The sequence below is a fragment of the Hypanus sabinus genome, chromosome 5 (assembly GCF_030144855.1).
Source record: "Hypanus sabinus isolate sHypSab1 chromosome 5, sHypSab1.hap1, whole genome shotgun sequence".
NCBI classification, from domain to species: Eukaryota; Metazoa; Chordata; class Chondrichthyes; order Myliobatiformes; family Dasyatidae; genus Hypanus; species Hypanus sabinus.
This window is the reverse complement of record NC_082710.1, coordinates 103,005,869-103,027,604: the sequence shown is the minus strand read 5'-3', so window position 1 is coordinate 103,027,604 and position 21,736 is coordinate 103,005,869. Positions and strand designations below refer to the sequence as shown.

Here is a 21,736-nt window from a genome sequence, read left to right as displayed (position 1 = left end):
ACAGGAGCTCTCCAAACTGCTTTTCACAAAGAAAATCTGTTTCATGCATAATTATGCAAAAGGAAGAATGATAAAGATGTGCAAGTAATTTGACAGTAAGCTAAATACCTAGAAAAAAGATCTATTGGGCACATATATCAGACTGGAAACCCAAATGAACTGGGAATGATTCTTTGATATAAAAATGTAAAAAAAAAATGGAACAACATTATTATGTGATTTCAATTTTTAAATTGGTACGGCACGTACACATGGAGCCTCCATACCAGGCAGTGATGCGCAAATCTTTGGAGACACACCAAATGCTTCACAATTATATCATTGTGTTAGGCCCAAGATAGATTCTCCTAGAATTCCTAGACAATGGGAGATTATAGACTCAATCGCCATAGGCACAACCCTTCTCACCACTGAGGACATCTGCAAGAGGCAAAGACTCAAGAAGGCAGCATTCACTACAAAGGATCCTTATCATCTGGGACATCCCCTCTTCTTATTACTGGTGGTTGAGGAGCCTGAAGACCCATACTCAGTGATTCAAAAGCAGTTTTTTCCCTCTCCAACATTAGGTTTCTGAATGGTCCACTAACCCAAGAACACCAGCTTGTTATTAATCCTCCCCCCCCCACAATAGAATTTTTGTAATTTATAGTAAATTTGTGTCTCTTTACTGTTCTTCTGCCCCAAAACAAACTTCATGTCACACTTATCACCAATAATAAACCTAATTCTGATTATTTTCCTTTTATGGCATTTCTAACACCATCTGAATGAACAAATTGGGTTTACACCTGTATATATGTGTTTACACCCATCTGCTGCTTCCAGGTACAATAGAAGCACTGCACACCACAACTTGTCAAAGAGGTGTCATTCAAGTTCACAGATAACATATAGAAAATGCATGAGCCTTGCCTATTGCTTACTCTCACTGTCAATATACAGGTAGGTAAAGTTCCATCCACAATATGGAGGCTTTGTAAAGTGGTTGGATCTTATGCAACAAAGTACTGATATATAGGGTGCAGGATTTAGGGTAGGAGAAAAGCGAGTTGAAGAAAAACTGATGTTGAAGCTTTGGCCTAGTCCTTACCAGCTGCAAAGAACTTTGTAATGAAAGAAGGCAGGAAAAACAGCTGAAAATGCTAAAAGCAGGCAGAGTATAATTGCAGAGAAAAAGAGTTACCATTACAGGTTGATGATCTTTCAACAAAACCCATCATAATTTACCACAGAAATTCAGCAGGGTCCCAAGTGCTAATGGTGGGCTGTAGGCAGTAAATCATGCAGTTCAGACAACAAATTCAGGTATTTTGTGTTTATTTACAGTGGTTGTGGTCAAGTCCAGACAAGTACAAGCAACTTCACTTATCAATTAACAAAGACCAAAAAAAGTGGCCTTTTCTTCAAACACTGAAGAAAATAGAAGTAGGCCACCAGGACCCCAAAGGTTGCCCCACCATTTGATACCGAACATAGAAAATCTACAGAACATTACAGGCCCTTCAGACCATAATGCTGCTCCGACCATGTAACCTACTCTAGAAGCTTTCTAGAGTCTCTTAAAAGACCCTATTGTATCCACCTCTACTGCCTTGGCTGGCAGTACATTCCATGCACCCACCATTCTCTGTATGATCATGGCTGGTCTCAGCTAGCCTCTTCCCATAATCCTCAATCTTTTATATATTCACTACCCAAAAGGAGCATGAGTATCCTTACTTTCTTAATGGGTTAAGCAGTTTGGGCACATCATCAACAAACTTCTATAGATTACTTACTGTTCAAAGTATCCTATTGGTTGTGTTATGGTTTGGTACAGCAATTCAAATGTGCAAGAGTACATGATGCCAAGCAGAATAATGGATCCAGCACAATCCATGATAGGCAGAATCCTCTCCACCAGCAGCAGTATCTACATGAGGTGTTGCCTTGAGAAAGCACCATCTATCATGAAAAATCTCCACCATCCAGCCCATGCCATCTCTCACAGCTACCATTTCAATCAAACATCAGACCATAAGACAGGATTAGAAGTAGACCATTTGGCCTGTTGAGAATGCATTGCTGATTCCCCCCCCCCCCCCCCAATCCCTTCCTCCTGCCTCTTCTCCCTGTAAACTTCATTATCCTTACTATTCAAGAACTTATCAAGATCTGCTTTAAATATATCCAATGATTTGACATCCACAGCTGTCTGTGGCAATGAATTCCATAGATTCATCACCCACTAAAGAAATTTCTCCTCATCTCAGTTCTGAAGGGATTATACTTCTATTTTGAAACTGAGCCCCATTGTTCTAGCCTTGCCTTCTAATATACAGGTGTATACACTTCAGGCTTAAAATGACCAATCCCTTAATTTGTAGTCTTGTTCCATTCTTCGTGATTTGATCAGTGAGAGTATCTCAACATCTTCCCCATCAAATTTCCTTAGTATCCTGTATGCTTAAGCAAGGTAACCCCCTCAAACCTCTATACTACAAGGAATGCAAACCCAAACTGATTAGCCTCTTTTACTGGACAACCATACTCACTGTAGAAACAAGTTTTTTAGCCAAAAGGACCAAACTTGTGTAGAGTATTCCAGGTGTGGCCTCATCAAAACCCTGTACAACTGTAACAAAATCTCTCCATTCTTAAACGCAATACCTTCACAACAAAGGCCAAAGTTCTGTTACCTTTCTTAACTATTTCCAAACCAACAAGCCATGCCACCCAACAACTTAACTTTTGAAACACTGGCCCAATCACAATGACTAATTAACCAACCAACCAGTGTTTCTTTGGATTGTGGGAGAAAAACTGGAGCACCCAGAGGAAACCCATGCAGCCACGGGGACAATGTAGCAACTCCTTAAAGATGCTGCCAGAAAGAAACTCTGAACCCTTGACACCAAGCTGTAATAGTGTTGCATTAATCACTATGCTACATGATGCCTCTGAACCTCATTTGTTTAGAATCTATCTCTATTTAGATAATAATCACCCAGAAGAAATCCAGTCACAGGGAGTATATCCACAATGCACACAGACAGTACCTCTTCTAGCCATTGTGCAAGTATTCTGTTAGCCTTTCTGATTATTTTACATGCTTGGCTATCCATTTTTAAGGAACTTATACAGACGTACCAACTCCAACCCCCATCTTTTGAGTCTCCACATCATGTAGTTTCTTTGCACTCTTCTATTAGTACTGGAAGCAGTTGAGGTAATAAGTAATGTTTAAGACAGACTCTATTCACATGAAAGAGAAATAAATTGAAAGATATGCTAATTGAGTTTGATTGGAATTATAAGCAGAATATTATTGTAGTGACAGACTGGTCAACCCTATAGGCCAGTTTTGTGTTGCATATCTGATGCAAATTTTTTTTGAATGGACTAAAATCATATACAATTTAAATTTCTAATTAGCATGAACACATTCTATAGTTGCCACATTTTTTCCTTTGCTTCTAGAGTAAAGCACAGGGAAACAAAGCACAAAAACATCTTGGACAAATGGTCCACCCTCAAATGACTTCAGAGAGAACAGCTTGTTGTTTGCAAAATGCCTAGAGGAATTCACAGGAATACTATATAAAAAAAATAACAAACAGTTTCCAAACTTAATTAGCCTGAAGGGCTGGCAACTAGTCCATGATGTTCCGGTATTCGAGGGAAATGGGGATAATTCTGGAAACTACAGATCAGTGATTCTCACAGGCACTTGTACGGAAGGTACTGGAGAGGGTTTATGCGCATTGGAAAACATGGCCTAATTAGGGACTCAACATGGTTTTATGTGGGACAAGTCAGATTTTACTAACTTACATTGAGTTTTTCCAAAGCCATGAATGATGAAGGGAGAACTGTAGGCACATCTACATGGATTTCAGTAAGGTGCTGGTCAAGGCCCAACATTCAAAAGATCAAGGTACACTGGAACCACAGTGTCTTGGCTACTTTGGCACAGATTTGGCTGACCTATAGAAGGCTGAAGGTAGTGGTCAATGGGACTTATTCTGGCTGGAGGTCTATGAGAAGTGGTATTTCACAGGAATCCATATTGCAACTTCTGCTTTTTGCCATGATACAAATGACTTTTATATGGATGTAGATGGGTAGGTTGGCAAGCTTACAAATGATACTTACTGGTGGCATTGTTGATATTGTAGAAGATTGCCAGAGGATAGCTGGTTATAGACCAGTTGTAACACAGGTGGTAAAATGGCAGGTGGAGTTTAATCTGGCTAAGTGTTGCACTTTGTGAGATTAAATGTTAATGACAATATCCATTAACAGTCTGGTGTACAGAAGAACCTTGGGGTTCAAGTTCATAGCCCCCTGAGAATGGCAACACAGGTTGGCAAGGTGTACAGTACACATCCCTATATTATCCAATACATTGAGTTCAAGAATCAGGAAGTTACGTTGCAGCTTTATAAAACTCTGGTCAATCTGCATCTGCAGTATCGCATTCAATTCTGGATGCCCCATTATGGGGAAGATGTAGAGGATTTAAGAGGCTCACGTGCCCATCTAAGAATGCGCAGAGAATAAGATCATAAGACATAGGAGCAGAATTACACCATTCAGCCCATCAAAGCTGTTCTACCATTCAATCATGGCCGATTTACTTTCCCTCTCAATGCCATTCTCTTGCCTTCTCCCCATAACTTTTGAAGCCCTTGCTACTCAAGAAGCTATCAACCTATGCCTTAATATGCCCAATGACTTGGTCTCCACGGCCATCTGTGGCAATGGACTCCAGATTCACCACCCTCTGGCTGGTGCAGTTCCTTCTTGTCTCTGTTCTGAAGGGACGTCCTTCTATTGAGGCTGTGCCTTCTCACACACTAACTGGAACACCTTCCATATCCATTCCATCTTGACCTTTCAAGAATTGAAGGGTATGAATATAACATAGCAGAAGGGATTCATTTAGTTATGCATTGAATTACCAGTTTAACCAGTTTGGCATGACATCATGGGCCGAGGAGCCCGCTCCTGTGCTATATTGTTCCATGTTCTAGATTCTAAAATCTAAGTGCTAGAGAATGAGGGTTCTGGGAAAACGTATCAAAGAGATAGATCTAAGAAAGAGGTAAATGAAGGAATGACAAAACCTATAATATGAGGAACATGATTAAGTAAACAGGGAAGAAGGTGGCCAAAGAGATATCTGGAAAAGAGAATGAGCATTAAAAAGCATCAAAGTATACCTTGATACAACTTGCAAGCTCATGAGCATATGGGTGCAGCAAGTCACAAGAACCAAAGTCTTTGAAGAAACTCAAGATATTGAAAGAGTATGAATATGTGAAACCAAATGGAAATCTATATTAAAAACAGTCAAATCTACTGATAACAAAGATTGAGTGATAGGCTCAGCAGCAGAAGAGATGAACTAGGGCCTAAGCAGAACTGCATTGATTATTGTAAAATAATAAAAATCACATTAGAATGTAAATTGCATGGGAGCCATTCTGTAATTAGCATCATGATGTTAGTCACAGAACACTGGAACACAACCAAACTTTCAATATATTGCACAATAACTTATTTTCATTTAGAAGTTGTGCAACTTGCAGCATACATGAATCATCCAGACAGAAATTGTTTTCAGACAGTCATGATTATATTTTGTATTAAGATTAATTGCATCCTCTAGAATATGCTTAAAATTTTGAACCAACTTTGTTGATACAAGTTCAATATAACCCACATTCATTCTCTGTAGTTATAATTTTACACATCCCCACATTCCCTTAAATTGAAAGGCAAATTCAACAAGAGAAATAGTAAATTAACTTTCCTAAGTTATTATTCAATCTGCTTCTCAGATGGCAATACCCTCAGATGGCAATACATATTGTGGAAGGAAATAGAACAGTTGCCCTTTAGTTACTGCTATAGGAAATCCCTTCATTCCTAATCCTATACCAGATATTTAATGGGATTCCAAACACTTTAATGTTAGCATTTATTAGTCAGTATTAATTAGATCTCAGTAGATAAAACTTAACTGCATTGCTTGTTAAATATGTTAATCTGAAATAATGATTGTGGATTCAAGACCCACTCTAGATAATTGAGCACAAGAAGTAATACATCATGTTAATGCCGGCTTTTGGACAAGACAATGAGGCATAACTATCCCTCAATAATTATCACCCAAGACTTCCTGACCATTACTGTACCACTGTTTATGAGTTGCTGTGGAAAGATTCAACGTTATAGTTCCTACATTTCAAGTGATAGCACTTTATCTAGCATTTCACTGGCTGCAAGGGATTTGGAATGTCACAAGACTGTGAATACACTGTATAAAACTGCAAGCCTTTCCTTCCTTTCTATTATTTGTTTTTACTGCCACATTCTGGTTTAAAACACTTAACATTTCATTCCCAAAATTTTCATTGATGCTGCTTTGTTCAGCTGATGCATCTGTAACTTTAGAGTATGACTAATCCTGTGTGCCAAGATCAAAAAGGCAAAGCCAATATTAACGCACAAGTGCTACTGAAACCAGTATTAAACAAAGACATATAGCTTTGCAACAGATACCGAAATTCAACATACAGGAATATTAATGTCTTCTGTACTAATTCAACCACCAAAGCAAAAACAGTGTAGTAGTTAGCGCAAAGCAATTACAACTCAAGTCATCGAAGTTCAGAGTTCAATTCCTATGCCACCTGTCAGTAGTTTGTACATCTTTCCCATGAGTTTCCTCTAGGTGCTCCAGTTTCCTCCCACCTTCCAAAGATGTACTGATTAGTAGGTTATTTGGTTATTGTAAATTACACTGTGAATGGGCTAGGGTTAAATAGGTGGATTGCTGGGCAGCACGGCAGAAGGGCCTGCTCTGCGCTGTACAAATGAATCAACAAATAACATAGAAAACAATTAGAATGAGCCGATAAAACAAGGCAGGGTTATTTAATAATGATTACATTCGAGAGACTGCAAAGCTACAAATGAAAAATCATTGCATCAAGTTATGGAACAGATGCATAGACTAAAAACCATGAATAAGGTGATTTTTAGGACTTGAGGACATTTCAGCATAGAAATGGATTTCAAAGAATAGAATCGAAACGAGTGCAGGCATGAACTAAATTAAGAGGCAAGGACTAAGGAAGGAAATGTTCAAACCTGCAGGGTGTTCCTAAGAGAGGAAAATACAAGATAATGAATTTACAAATCTCATTTGGTTAAAGAAGGGGTTAAGTTCCTAAAGAGCATTTATTACTTGAAAATTCCTGTCAGGCAGTTCTCAACTTTCACATGAGATACTCATTGCTGTAAGCCAGAAGGTAATCAATCCCCTCCCATTAAAGATGCAGGGAATTAAAAGCAAGCCACAATGGTTTTGACAAGACCAAATACAAAAGATAAAATGTACAAGTCAATTATCCAACTGCCATTTTTGCCAAATTTATTAAAAATAGACTATCAAGAATGCTTTCCTATTTTAATACCCACTTGTGTTTAAGGACAGTCTCCAAATGTGTTCCTTATTTTTTATATTGTAGAAAAGTAAACTTTGGAAACCAGTGTCGTTCAAACAATGTGAGATGAGCCACCAATCGTGATCTTTGTAAAACATAGCACTAAAGCAGATAAAATCTATAAAACACATGTTCAAATCTGAAGTTTAACTAACATAATCTTTGCAATGGTTGATGACTATAACCAAATTTAAAAGACTGCATACTCAACAAGACATACTTCAAAGTAAAATTATTATCAAAGTACATATATGTCACCATATTCTACTTAGAAATTCATTTTCTTGTAGGCATTCACAGCAATAGAAACACAACAAAATCAATGAAAAACTGCACACAAAGACAAAACTTATCTGCACAAAACAAATTGTGCAAGTACAAAAAAGAGAAAAATGTAATAAAAACACAGAAAATATGAGCTGCAGATATGCTTAGCCCAAATGATTTTGTTTCTGCACAAAGATAATCTATATATAGATTAAAATAAATTAATCAAACACTAAATAATTGAGCAATCATTAACAAGGCAAAATAACCTAATAGCTGAGTCATTTAAAAAGTGGGAGGTGGTTAACAATTAGCATCTAAACAAAGTGAAATTGATGGTAAACTCTTATGTCACCTGCTGATATCAAGGATAGGATTGTAACATAAAACATGCATCACAAATCTAATTGCTCTGGCACTGCTTGGATGAACTTTTTTTTGGTTTATTCACATACAACTTGTTACTTGTAAAGCTTTTATGGAACAAAACTGACTTGCCCAAAAGTTCCACTGTGAATTGGAGAACATAATTTTAAAATAAAGATTAATGCTCTTGTGAAGGATTTCAACTCAATATTTTAAGTATGCCCCAGTTCAGTACTTCAGGTACTATCTGCCTAGAAAAAAATTAGCCTGTGAAAACTGGTCCTTTATAGGATATAGGAAGATGCTGTCTTTAATAATGATTTATGTCTAATATGCCACTACTGCAAGTTACTTGATTAACTAGGACGAGCTGATCTCTATACAATAGACAGGAATGCAGATATAATTTGTTATAGTTTTCCTTTTCTGGTTCAATTAGTGCAAAGCACTTGTAAGGGGTGGGGATCCAACTCTGGCAATACTGCAATAACTATTCTACGTACTGTTCCTTGTCCCTATATAACAAGGAAACTGGTAAGAAGATTAGAAGACACATGAGATTCTGCAGATGCCGGAAATCTTGAACAATACACAAAATGCTGGAGGGGAGGAACTCAGCAGGTCAGGTAGTATATATGGAAGGAAATGAAAGGTTACCTTTCTCTAGGTCCCCCCCCCCACTTTGTTTTTCCCTCATTATAGAGGCTCTCATCCATTTTCTTCCCCTCCCCCCACCCCAATGATCTGCTCACCTCCCTCTGGCTCCCACATCCTTCCCTTTATTCCATGGTCTACCGCCCTCTCCTTATCAGATTCCTTCTTCTTCAGCCCTTTACATATTACATCTATCAACTTCTAACAAGTCACATCATTTCCTTTCATCATCACTCCCACACACATCTACCTTTCCCTATCACCTACCGGCTGGTGCTCCTATCTACAACTTTATTCTGGCTTCTGTCCCCTTCATTTCCATTTCTGAGGAAGTCTTGGCACAAGAGCTCAACTGCTCATCTCCCTCCATAGAAGGTGGCAGCTACTAATTCTACCTGCCCCATACCTTTTACCAAACTCAACCCCCGCACTCACACCCCAAATCTGCAGGGCGTCAAATGGGGTTACGGGCAAATGCTTTAGATATTTGTTGTAGAACAACCGGTACAATAAGGTCACCTGCAATCCAGTATCAAGAACAGCTTTTGTGTAAACTCCCTCTATCCGTAGGCACACACTGGCACGGGGTCTGTCGTTTGTGATGTACATTAAAGATTTGGATGAAAATGTGGATGAGCAAGTTTGCGGCTGACAACAAAATTGGTGGAGTGGTGGACGGTGTTAAGGACAATCAAAATATACAGTTACAGATGTGGGCAGATGGGAGTATAATCTGGGCATGTGTTAAGTGTTGCACTTTGGGAGAGCAAATGAAAAGAGAAAGTAGACAGTTAATGATAGACTCCTTAACATCATTGGGATACAGAAGGATCTTGAGGTTCAGGTCCATAGTTCACTAAAAATGGCTACACAACTAGAAGGTTGTAAATACCTGCCTCCATTGATGGGAGTGTTGCTATAAGAATAAGGAAGTCATGCTGAAGTTAAACTTTAGTCTGCCTGCACTTGGAATATTGTATCCAGTTCCAGTCATCCCATTATAGGAAGAATGTGGAGAATGTGCACTGGGATGCTGCCTAAGGAAGATGAATTGAGTTACAAAGGCAGGTTGGACAACCTTGAGTTGTTCTCCTTGGAAGAGAGGCTAAAGGGAGACCTGATAAAGGTTTTCAAAATTATAAAAGCAACAGATAGATCAGACAGTCAGAATCTGTTCCCCAGTGAGTAAATATCAGAACCAAAGGACATTCTTTTCAGGTTAGAGGCAATGAGTTTAGTTTTTCCTCTAGAAACAGAGTGATGAGTGATTTGCTACTTACTGTATTAGTACTGGAAGCAGTCAGTCTAGTGATGTTTAAGAGGCTTTTAGATGGACACATAAATATGAAAGGATTGGAGGGATATGGATGAAATACAAAAGGATATCAACATAATCTTCAATATTGTGGGCTAATTGGCCCATCTCGTGCTGTACTGTTCTATGAACACTTTTTAAACACCTTGAACTTCAAGGCTAAAGGCCAACAACCACATCTCTTCCACCCCACCACTGACCTTACTACACCCCACCACTCAACATAGACATAATTGGCTAAATGAGTTTCTTCCGTACTACAGATTTCTAAAGTGTTATGTTCAATGGACTTTCAACTGGATATACCTGGTAAACATTGCATGGTATCAGACCAGAAAGGGGAAAATCCTTAGCAAATGCTTCTTCTACACTCAGAAGTATACACCCTTATGAAAACATGATTATAGACTACATACTTAGGAATGCAACTGATTTTCTGTTCTGGAATTTTGAAAATGCCAGATAAAATCTTACCGGAAATTATTTCCCTAATTCAGGACAGTCTTCACTAGCAGTATTCAATTAGATTTAGTTTAAAACGTCTCAAGTAATGGACGTGGGAGGGTACCAGAGTCTTCTAGCATTCCATTACACAAGACACAGAGAGACAAATTTGCTACCTAACACATTTAGCCTGGTACCAAGTTTCTATTCCTCACAGCATTTCCTAATCCCCAGTGTTCCCACAGCCCTCAAGCAAATAAGATACCACTATTTTTCCTAGTTCAAAAATAGTGATTACTATTTGAAACATGATTTAAATTGCATTTAATCATTATTGTACGATTCAAGATTCTTGGTTGCAGGAAAAACAACTAATGCAAAATTTGGAACAAACAGCCTTTCATTTCATGTGCACTAATGGAAAAAAAACACTAATAGAATCACACAGCACTACAGCACAGAAACAGGCCCTTTGGCCCATCTACTCCATGCCAAGCTATTATCTGCTAGTCCCATTGACCTGCACCCAAACCACAGTCCTCCATACTCCTCCCATCCAACCATGTATCTATCTAAACTTCTCCACCACTTCCCACTGGCAGCTCGTTCCACACTCTCACCACCCTCTAAGTGAAGAAATTCCCCCTCATGCCCCCATCAACATTTCACCTTTCACCCTTAACCGATGACCTCTAACTGTAGTCTCACCCACCTTAGTGGAAAAAGTCTGCTTGCACTTACCCAGTATGTACCCTTCATAATTTTGTACACCTTTATCAAATATGCCCTCAATCTTCTATGCTCAAGAGAGCAATTTAAACTGATGTCACTTACTACTTAGTGTAATATACCAAGTGACTGCATGCCTAAGGCATCTTTAATTTGCATTTTAAATGAACAGTTCAGCATAGGCCACCCAAAAGCACAGATATCTCAATTTAACATGCTGAGCCTTCTCAAAACCAAAACAGAACTGGGAAACTCACTCAGTCGCTTAACTCTGCTAAATCCTCTTGATCTTGTGAACCTTGCTGCACTTTTTTCAATGCCAATATATTTTGCACTATCCTGCAGAGCACGATTGCACTGCATTTGGTCCTTAAATCCAAATATGACTGCTACAGTTTAAAAAAGACATACCAGGAATCTGGCACAAGCTCTTGCTTCTACTCGCACTTTCACAGCATTGAAACAGCGATCTCATTGCAGTTTCCATCACATCAAAAAGTAGGTGATGACAGAGACCATAGCATCTGGTCTGTCAACACAAGGAGAAGCCACTGCTAATCGTTTGTAATGGCCCACACTCACTGTGTCACTCTGGGAGCAGCCCTATGCTGACACCCAAGCTCCAAGTAGCTGTATCTTGTCACAGTCACCCAATCCTCACAGGCACTGAATGCAAATTCATTCATCAGAATCAGAATCAGGTTTATCATCACTAGCATGTGACATGAAATTTGTTAACTCAGCAGCAGCAGTTCAGTGTGTTATGATCCCAGCCCCCTCCTTTGTGAGAATCGCAAGAGCACTAGTTGAGGGGGGGGGGGGGGGTCAGTAGACCTAGGAAGTGGGAGAGAGAGAGAGACGTGCCAAATATCGTGTTCCACCGGGATGCAAAATAAGGCGACATTGACTATTGTCTCATGGAGACCACGTGTAAAGCCCTCGGGCAAAGTGGGCCGGTTGAGAGAGAGATTGCATCATCCCAACCTGATTGACACCTGCGACGCACCAGGAGGACACCATCGCTCAGCACTCCAGTGCTAGCGGGAAGCCATTCAAAGCCACGTGCGTTCCGTTTCTCCTTTGCCTGGGGAGCGGGTGGCTGATAACACCGAAAAGGACTTTGAACTTATAACGGGGAACCAACGCTCCCCTGATTCAACGGAGTTGCTTCATAAAGACCCGGGCAAGTTTTTTTCTTTTCTCACCAATCTCTCTAAAACACGTGAAACCCAGTGATTCCCCAAAAGGCTGAAGCCTGCAGACTTCTGAGTGACTTTTATATTTCCAACGGACAATATATTATCCCCAAGACAACAGTCGAGATTATTTCTTAATGATGATTATTGCTATACCTGCACTTTAGATTGAGTTTTGCCGACGTATATGATCTGAATATTTGTATTAACCTTACTTTTGTGCCCCCTTTATAAATAAAAACGTTTGAAAATAGAGCCATCAGACTCCAACAAACCTCTCTATCTTTGCTGGTAAGTTATCCAGTTATGGGATATGTAACAAGTGCAATACATAATCTGGCAGAGAGAGAAAAAATAAAAAATAGGATTTAAAAATAATAAAATAAAAAGTTATTTACACATATTGAATAGATTTTTTAAAATATGCAAAAATAGAAATACTGTATATTAACATTAAAGTGAGGTAGTGTCCAAAGATTCAATGTCCATTTAGGAATTGGTAGTAGGGAAGAAGCTGTTCCTGAATCACTGAGTGTGTGCCTTCAGGCTTCTGTATCTCCTACCTGATGGCAACAGTGAGAAAAGGGCATGCCCTGGATGCTGGAGGTCCTTAATAATGGACACAGCAATCCGAAGATGTCCTGGGTACTTTGTAGGCTAGTACCCAAGATGGAGCTGACTAGATTTACAACCTTCTGCAGCTTCTTTCGATCTCGTGCAGTAGCTCCTCCATACCAGACAGTGGTGCAACCTGTCAGAATGCTCTCCAGAGTACAACTATAGAAGTTTTGGAGTGTATTTGTTGACATGCCAAATCTCTTCAAACTCCTAATGAAGTATAGCCACTGTCTTGCCTTCTTTATAACTACATTGATATGTTGGAACCAGGTTAGATCCTCAGAGATCTTGACACCCAAGATCTTGATGCTGCTCACTCTCTCCACTTTTGATCCCTCTGAGGATTAGTATGTGTTCCTTCATCTTACTCTTCCTGAATTCCATAATCAGTTCTTTCATCTTACTAACGTTGAGTGCTAGGTTGTTGTTGCAGCACTACTCCACTAGTTGGCATATCTCAGTCCTGTATGCCCTCTCGTCATCACTTGCGATTCTACCAACAATGGTTGTATCATCAGCAAATTTATAGATGGTATTTGAGCTATGCTTATCCACACAGTCATGTGTATATAGAGAGTAGCCCAGTGGGCTAAGCACACACCTCTGAGGTGCGCCAGTGTTGATCGTCAGTGAGGAGAATATCTCATCACCAATCCACAGAGATTCTGGTCTTCCGGTTAGGAAGTAGAGGATCCAATTGCAGAGGGAGGTACAGAGGCCCAGGTTCTTAATCAGGATTGTGGGAATGATGGTATTAAATGCTGAGCTACAGTCAATGATCAGCATCCTGATGTAGGTGTTTGTGTTGTCCAGGTAGTCTAAAGCTGTGTGGAGAGCCATTGAGATTGCGTTTGCCATTGACCTATTGTGGCAATAGGCAAATTGCAATGGGTCCAGGTCCTTGCTGAGGCAGGAGTTCAGTCTAGTCATGACCAACCTCTCAAAGCATTTCATCACTGGAGATGTGAGTGCTACCGGGCGATAGTCATTTAAGCAGCCCACATTATTCTTCTTAGGCAATTGTTGCCTTTTTGAAGCAAGTGGGAACTTCCACCCGTAGCAGTGAGAGGTTGAAAATGTCCTTGAATACTCCCACTAGTTCATTGGCACACGTTTTCAGAGCTTTACTGTGTACTCCATCGGGACTTTGCTCCTCACGCAGGTTCACTCTCTTTAAAGACAGCCTAACATCGGCCTCTGAGACGGAGATCACAAGGTCACCAGATGCAGCAGGGATCTTCACAGCTATAGTTGTGTTCTCCCTTTCAAAATGTGCATAGAAGGCATTGAGTTCATCTGGTAGTGAAGCATCGCTGCCATTCATGCTATTGGGTTTTGCTTTGAAGGAAGTAATGTCTTGCAGACCCTGCCAGAGTTGCCATGCATCTGATGTCACTTTCCAACTTTGTTTGAAATTGTCTCTTCACCCTTGTAATAGTCCTCTGCAAACCACACCTGGTTTTCTAGTACAGGCCTGGGAGCCAAACTTGAATGCCACAGATCTAATCTTCGGCAGATGATGTACCTCCTGGTTCATCTACGGCTTTTGGTTTGGGAATGTACAGTAAGTCACTGTGGGTACACACTCATCCACGCAGGTTTTAATGAAGTCGGTAACAACTGCAGCATACTCATCCAGGTTCGAAGATGAATCCCTGAATACAGTCCTGTAGGCGCTCCTGTGCTTCCCTTGTCTGTACCTTCTTGATCCTCACTGCTGGTGCTGCAGTCTTCAGTCTCTGCCTATACTCAGGGAGCAGAAGTACAGTTAGGTGATCAGACTTCCCGAAGTGAGGGCGTGGAATAGCACCGGAGGCATTCTTGATGATTCACTCTGTGCAAGTCTTAATCCAGTGAAAACATTTCAATTGTTTTATCTTTGCTGTAATGCCAGCAGAGAGCTAGGCCCTCAATTTGGCTCTCAGCGCAGCAGCGCTCAGGACAGGGAGTTGCATGAAGTCCCTAGCATAGCAGCAATGTCAGTGATGCACATGTAACATGCTATAATGACCACTTTCTCTGTCAATTCTACTGTCACTTTCGTTTCTGGGAGAGTATCCTGAGAACTACGTGAAATAGAGTTCATCTTTCCTTGGGTGGTGCACCCAAACGAGAACTGAATAATCCGTTTAAAAAGTTAGTCTAACAAACTAAAAGCAAAGAACTAATATGTTGTGACTATTGCACAAGTAAATCCACAGCTTCCTTGCATCTGAAAACTGACTTATTCACTTACTTCCCTAGTTTGCAAAATCACTTCCATATGCATGAAATCTAAATCCCCAGCTCATAATTTGAAAATGCATCTACTATACGGTTGTTTATTCATTAATTAGCATTTCAGAACTTCTCGTATTCTTGCTTTATGTTTCTGGGTTTGATATCAGACCCACATTCTTATCTTCTTTCCTGAAATCAAAATCATTTATAAGGAATTAAACAGATGAATCACACACATTGGCTTGATTTTTGTTGTGTCAGAATCTGAAGTTTACAGTTTAATCCTGATTTTACTACTCCCATTAAATTTCCTACCAATACAAGATTCTATTGTTAAACTTAACTAATAGTCAGCAAATACAATTACTTTGTTGAAGAGCAATATGTGAAACTTAGTCAGGGGGAAATTTATATTAACTTTAATAGCTTGCCAAGCACTGGAATCTGCTGAAAGCACATTCGCAAGTAACACTTAATGAAAATTAGCATATTTCCATCACTATTTCATAGGTAACTGTGCCTGAAGCATATACAGAGTATGCATATATGCTAATTACAAACATTTTATCTAATCAAGTGTTTGGAATTCAGTGCCTGAATACCACTGACATCCTTAATGCACTTGCATCATTCAAATAGGAAAATTTTCCCAAGCTATCATCTCGTCATTGATACACAGCTATGGAACATGAACAATGGGGTTTAGAAAAGCCTAATCCATACACTGCTTCTGGTCAGGCATCTTTTATTTTATCATGATAATGTATTAGCAAATGTTTCGGGTTATAAATCAACATGACTCATCTGGGATCAAGTTCTCTTCAAGTGAAAATACACTAAAAACTAGATCATAATTTGTTTACTAATAAATTCACAATTATCAGGTGAAGAGAGAAAAGCAGCAAATAAGCTGTTCTTTCAATGCCTGCAGTAATTTCTCAGATCACCAATGAAGTTATAGTTTTATTCTTTAATATTTGATGAAGCACTGAAACTTATCAGCAATTTAAATTCAACAAGACTGTGCCCTAGTAGATAACTTGTTCTCATACTTGATTTAATTTTTAAAATATTGTAGTTTAATACTTCCAAACTATTTAGTTTAATTTTTGTTTTAAGATACATTTAAAATGTTTTTATTTACTTTGCTTAATGGTTTTAAATTTTTTCAGTAACATCAGCAAAATTCAGATATTATTAAAAGCATCACAGCTTTCACAATTAGCAAAAAGGGGGAAAGGACTTTGCTGGCTCCGAAAAGATTTCAAGATGCCATTTACCTCTGGTGTTGTTCAGGCCATGCCTATGAAGGTCAGGATATTTCAGAGAAGTGAGATTAGCTCTCTGGATCCAGACCAGAGAACTGTAGGTATCAATTTCATGTGATGATCCTTGGCCAGTAGACTCAACATGTTAAATAGTTTCTACAAATTTTATTTACACAATAAAACATAGTTAGTCTGTTGGAGCTGCATTTCTCAGTCAATCTTAACTACAGGAGAGCTCAGATTCATTCTGGCCTAGTAACCCTAAAGAAGGTGAATGATTACTTCAATGAAGGACGGTTTAATCTTTTAGTATAATTTTTTCAAACATTGTCACTTTAGTTATTGTATAGATTTCAAGATCTTCTCCACGAGTGATGTTTGAATTATTTGTCTGTAATTCCTCACTTTTTCTCTTCTTGAATTTTTAAATATTGTTATGAATGAGGAGCAAATCTGCTGAACAGAAGGGTCCAGAATCGCCAATGCCTGCCCCCCCCCCTTGAGAATCGCAAGATCGCTATTATCTCGGGTCTGAGATGCAGGAAATGAGAGAGTTACACAGCACGTCAGGAAATGAGAGAGAGAGAGAGAGATGCAGGATCACAGCAAAGGCAGTTGTTATAGACAACGCAGAATACACAACAAGGTGGAATGTCTCCTAACAGAAGCGGAACGGAACCACTGATTACTGCTATTGTCTCTTGGAGAAGGAATTGTGTATTGAGTACTGTACTATTCATTGAAGCCCCTCAGGGGATGACCAGAGTGGGCTGGTTGAGGGATTGCATCATCCCAACATGATTGCCATCTGAGACCCCGTGAGTGAGGATAAAAGGGGGGGGTCTGGGGAACACCCCTCAGACACACCAGGAGAAACGCTAGAAATCCAGTGACAGCGTTTTATAGCGAAGGCTGGTGAGAGCTCGTGTGTGTCCTCCCTTGCCTGGGTGGCGGGCTCATCATGGAAGAACGGTTTAGCTAAAGGAGAGGTCATACTTGAACGGCCACAACAACGAGACACTGACGGATCGAACACATAAAGGAAGGTTGGCAAAAACAATAGTGGTAACAGTTCCCATTCTTCTATCTCTATCTCTCCAACAATTATAACACAGCAACAAACAAACAAACAAACAACGGCAGCCTGTGTGAACTGACACGAACTTTATATTTCCATCGGACAATTCATTATCCTCTAGACAACGATAAAGCTCATTTCTTATTGACTATTATTATACCCGCACTTTTAGGTTTAGTATTGACGACGTATATTATCTGTATATTTGCATTGATATTATTTTTGTGTATTTTTACTAATAAATACTGTTAAAAATAGTATCACCAGACTCCAACGGACACCTCTATCTTTGCTGGTAAGTAACCCAGTTACGGGGTTCGTAACAATATAAATTTGTGAAGTTCCATTGTGACTGTAAGGAACTGCTTCAGGGTCTGAAGAATTCTTCAATTTGATTGCTAATGCATCCACTAATTCCAAGGTCATTTCTATCTGATTATCATGATCCGAGGATTTATTAGCATTTAACTTCATTACTTTACTTAGCACTGTTTCTTTACTGTTACTGGTTTTCTTCAGTTCCACCTCCCTAGAACCTTGGTTTGCAAACATCCACAGAGGTTATTTGTGGTTCTGTCTTCACAAAGGAGGACAAGTGTATATTGTTCTGTCACTTCTGTGTTCCTATTTTTCCTCCCATTTCTGGCTGGAGGAGACTACATTTGTTTTCAATAACATTCTACCTTCACACATTCATAAAAACTTTCAGTTATATTTTTTAAATGTCCCTTGCAACTTTACTTTTGTATTTCATCTTTCCTGATTGTCCTTCTATGCTGAATTCTAAATTGTTTACAATTCTTAGATTTGCAGCTTTCACTGACAATTTTATACATCCCCTTGTATCAAATATTATCACAGCTTCCTTTATGACTTATTTTTGTGCCAGAGACCACTAAATATTTTTTATAACTGCGATTTTTTATAACTGCAAATGCGATTCCTGCATTACCTGCCATTTTCTACTCCACCTGGTAGTCAGCCGCACACTTCCTAAATATGCAGTCCATGCTGTAATATGCTTCACACATTACTGCTAAAAACTGTACAAGTTGATACAACAGCCTCCATTTGAACAGTCCTACTTTAAAATGACAGAGGGAAATGTAGTACTTCCTCTTTTATTATGATGGACTTTCTCCTACAGGGTTTATGAAATGAAAAAGAATTGATTCTTTGAAAATAAAACTGCAGGAAATCAGCCAACACAATATGAATAATTCAAAACTAGTCAGCGACTTTTGGTACTATCAACTAATCCATTTTAAAATTTCAAAAGAATTAAACTATGTTTGAGAAAGCAAGTGAAACAAAAATCCAGCATATCTACCCTTAACACTACTCATCGTTGGCTTGATAAATTCCTTTCATGGCATTTCTTATACTGCTGTAAATACATCCAATATATACTGGCCTCAGTATTTTAAAAATACTTCAATTTTATTCCACACTTTTAAATCTTTAATTCTGTTGTTGGAAATGCTACTTAGTATCAATTTACATAATTATATATCCGCATTAGCACATTCTCATTATGGCTATTTCAATCTTCTGAGAATTTCTTCAAGACTTTTTAAAAGTGGCAGGTCCTAAAACCTACTCTGAATCTTCCTAATCCACATTAGTAAGTGAGGCTATCAAAGGAGTTTTTATAATGTTAAAACTGAAGTCTAAAACAACAGAATAACCTACATTAAATAGCATATGATTGTGAATTTCCTTACATCTTCTGTGTATTAAAAACTATTGATGCAAATAAAGTGTTTAAATATCAACGTTAGTTACAAATGTTTGACTGTTTTAATGAGCATCAATTATTAACTTTGTTAAAAGCTACAGATGTTCAAGGAAGATAGGAGAAATGGTATGACATAGGATGTCTGTTCCTTCCCTGAACTAGGCATCCTATGTGAAATATTTGTCATACATAAAAATAACTAAATATATGATAAATCTAATCCTAATTTTAACCAAAGGTCAATGATCTATATTGTACCTTTCTTCAGAAATTTCTATACAAAGATTTGTAAATATAATAAACAAGTTATTCTTCAAAACATTTTTGTATACAATTTAGGAAGATCAAAACTTTTTCCAAAGGCATTGAACAAGATGATTTATATTGCAATCAGAATAAATCTTTGAATCCTTACCATTTGCTTCCTTATAAAACATTATCTTAAGGTATTTTGTTCAAAGGTATGCAACCAAAACCGGTCCTAACAAATTCTAATCCTCCAGTCTTCAAAATATATATTCTGAAATATTAATTATAATTTTAGACTAAACATACAAAAAATGTCCTACTGCACACTATACTTGACACACAAAACAGGATTTACCTTAAATTAGATATGAAAGGAGGTTAATGTAATCATAATTCCAAATAAAATTGTATCAGAAAGCACCGCTGACTTTGTAAATAACTTTTAGGAGAATTTCCAAGCCAAATTTTCCACAGATCAATACAATCCAAGAGTTCAACTTGAAACGGTCCATACAATTGTCAATATTGTTAGAAAATATCCAATAAATTAATTTGTAAATTTGCTAGGACTAGCAATTTTCTTTCTAATATGTAGTAGTTTTTTGCCACGCAACAGGGAACCAGCGCAAATCAAGTACATAAAACTGTAAAAACTTAAATAATCAATGTTCAGGTCTGATCTGGATAAGCTTAACCATATTTACCAAAACAGCAGTGACAAAAAAAGTTTTAGATTCATTTTCATTCTGGAGCAAAGAACAAAGTTAGAAATGAAAAACAACCATGGGTTAATGGATGTGTGGAACATATACTCAAAACAACAGTGTCATCAAAAATCTTTTGACCACAATATAATTAAATATGCATAGGAAGCAATGAGTGTGGTTTCTGATTCCAGATGTGTCTTTCTTCCCATCTGAATTGCTGAAGTACTTAACACTTCATTGCAATACCAAAGGCAGGACTTGCAAACTAATGGCACAAAAATACTTGATGATATAATTAGAATGCAGCAAAGAATTTTGATATAAGCTGATAATAAAGTTTAGCTCAACTATAGCGAATACATTGGAACTGAAAGCTCTAAAAATAGCTTTATCTATGAGTAATTTTTTTAATAAAGACAAACATAATTGAAACTGCACCTTAATATACAAGCTTAATGTATAAGGATTATAACCGCAAAACAAGCAGAAATTTCACAGGCAGGAAGATTAAACCATAAAGACAATGTGTGACCTACTTAACCTAGATATTTAAGTTACTATAGTGCTAAGACTTTTTAAAAATCTAAAACAGTTTTTAAAAAAATCTTTGTTTGGGATGTGGCATTTTTGCCTGTCCCTGAGAAGGTGATAGCCAGCCCATTTCTGAAACTGCTGCAGAAATATGAGAAGGCACTCCTACTAAAACTCAGGATCTAGACCCAAAGGCAATAAAGAATGTTACTACTTAAAGTGGAAAACTTCAGAGTCTTTCCAAGACAAAATCATTGGATGTGTTGGGGTTGTGATACTATACAGAAGCTGCCAGTGCCCAACAGTTTCATTTGATTGTTGAGCAACAAACAACTCCAGATCAAATATCATCTGTTGAAGGAAAGAAATTTTCAGATCAAGGTTTCAACCCAAAACAATGACAATTTATTTCCTCCCTAAAGATGCTACTCAACCTCTTGGGTTCAGACTGTTTATTTCTCCAGCTTCCAGCAACTGCACTTGCTTGTGTCTTTATTACGTTGTGGCATGGTTTTCCAATTTTCTGTATTTACATAAAAGGGTCGAGTACAAGAGCAATGTTAAAATTTATGACCCTTTTATAAGCATCATCCCAAAAGGAGTCTTTAGAATGTTCTTCCACAGAAGGCTGAGGGTAACCATTTAAGTATTTTTTAAGATTACTGACTTGATTTTTGAGCTCTGAAGAAATATGGGGATAGCTTGATCTGTAAAAATATGACGAGTTGTGGAACAGGCTTGAGAAGTCATCTAGTTGACCTGAATTTCTACTTCTACGACAGGATTACAAAATGAAGATTTAATACACAGAACAAAATACAAGAGAGAGAGAAAGGCATCACGAACTTTGAATAATA

The 21,736-nt window shown here is 38.3% G+C and overlaps 1 protein-coding gene across 1 annotated transcript in view; it reads right to left on the bottom strand.

The window, feature by feature from the left end:
• LOC132394300 (activin receptor type-2A-like) overlaps positions 1 to 21,736 on the bottom strand; it is a 141,525-nt gene that overhangs the window by 61,312 nt on the left and 58,477 nt on the right. The window lies entirely within an intron of this gene.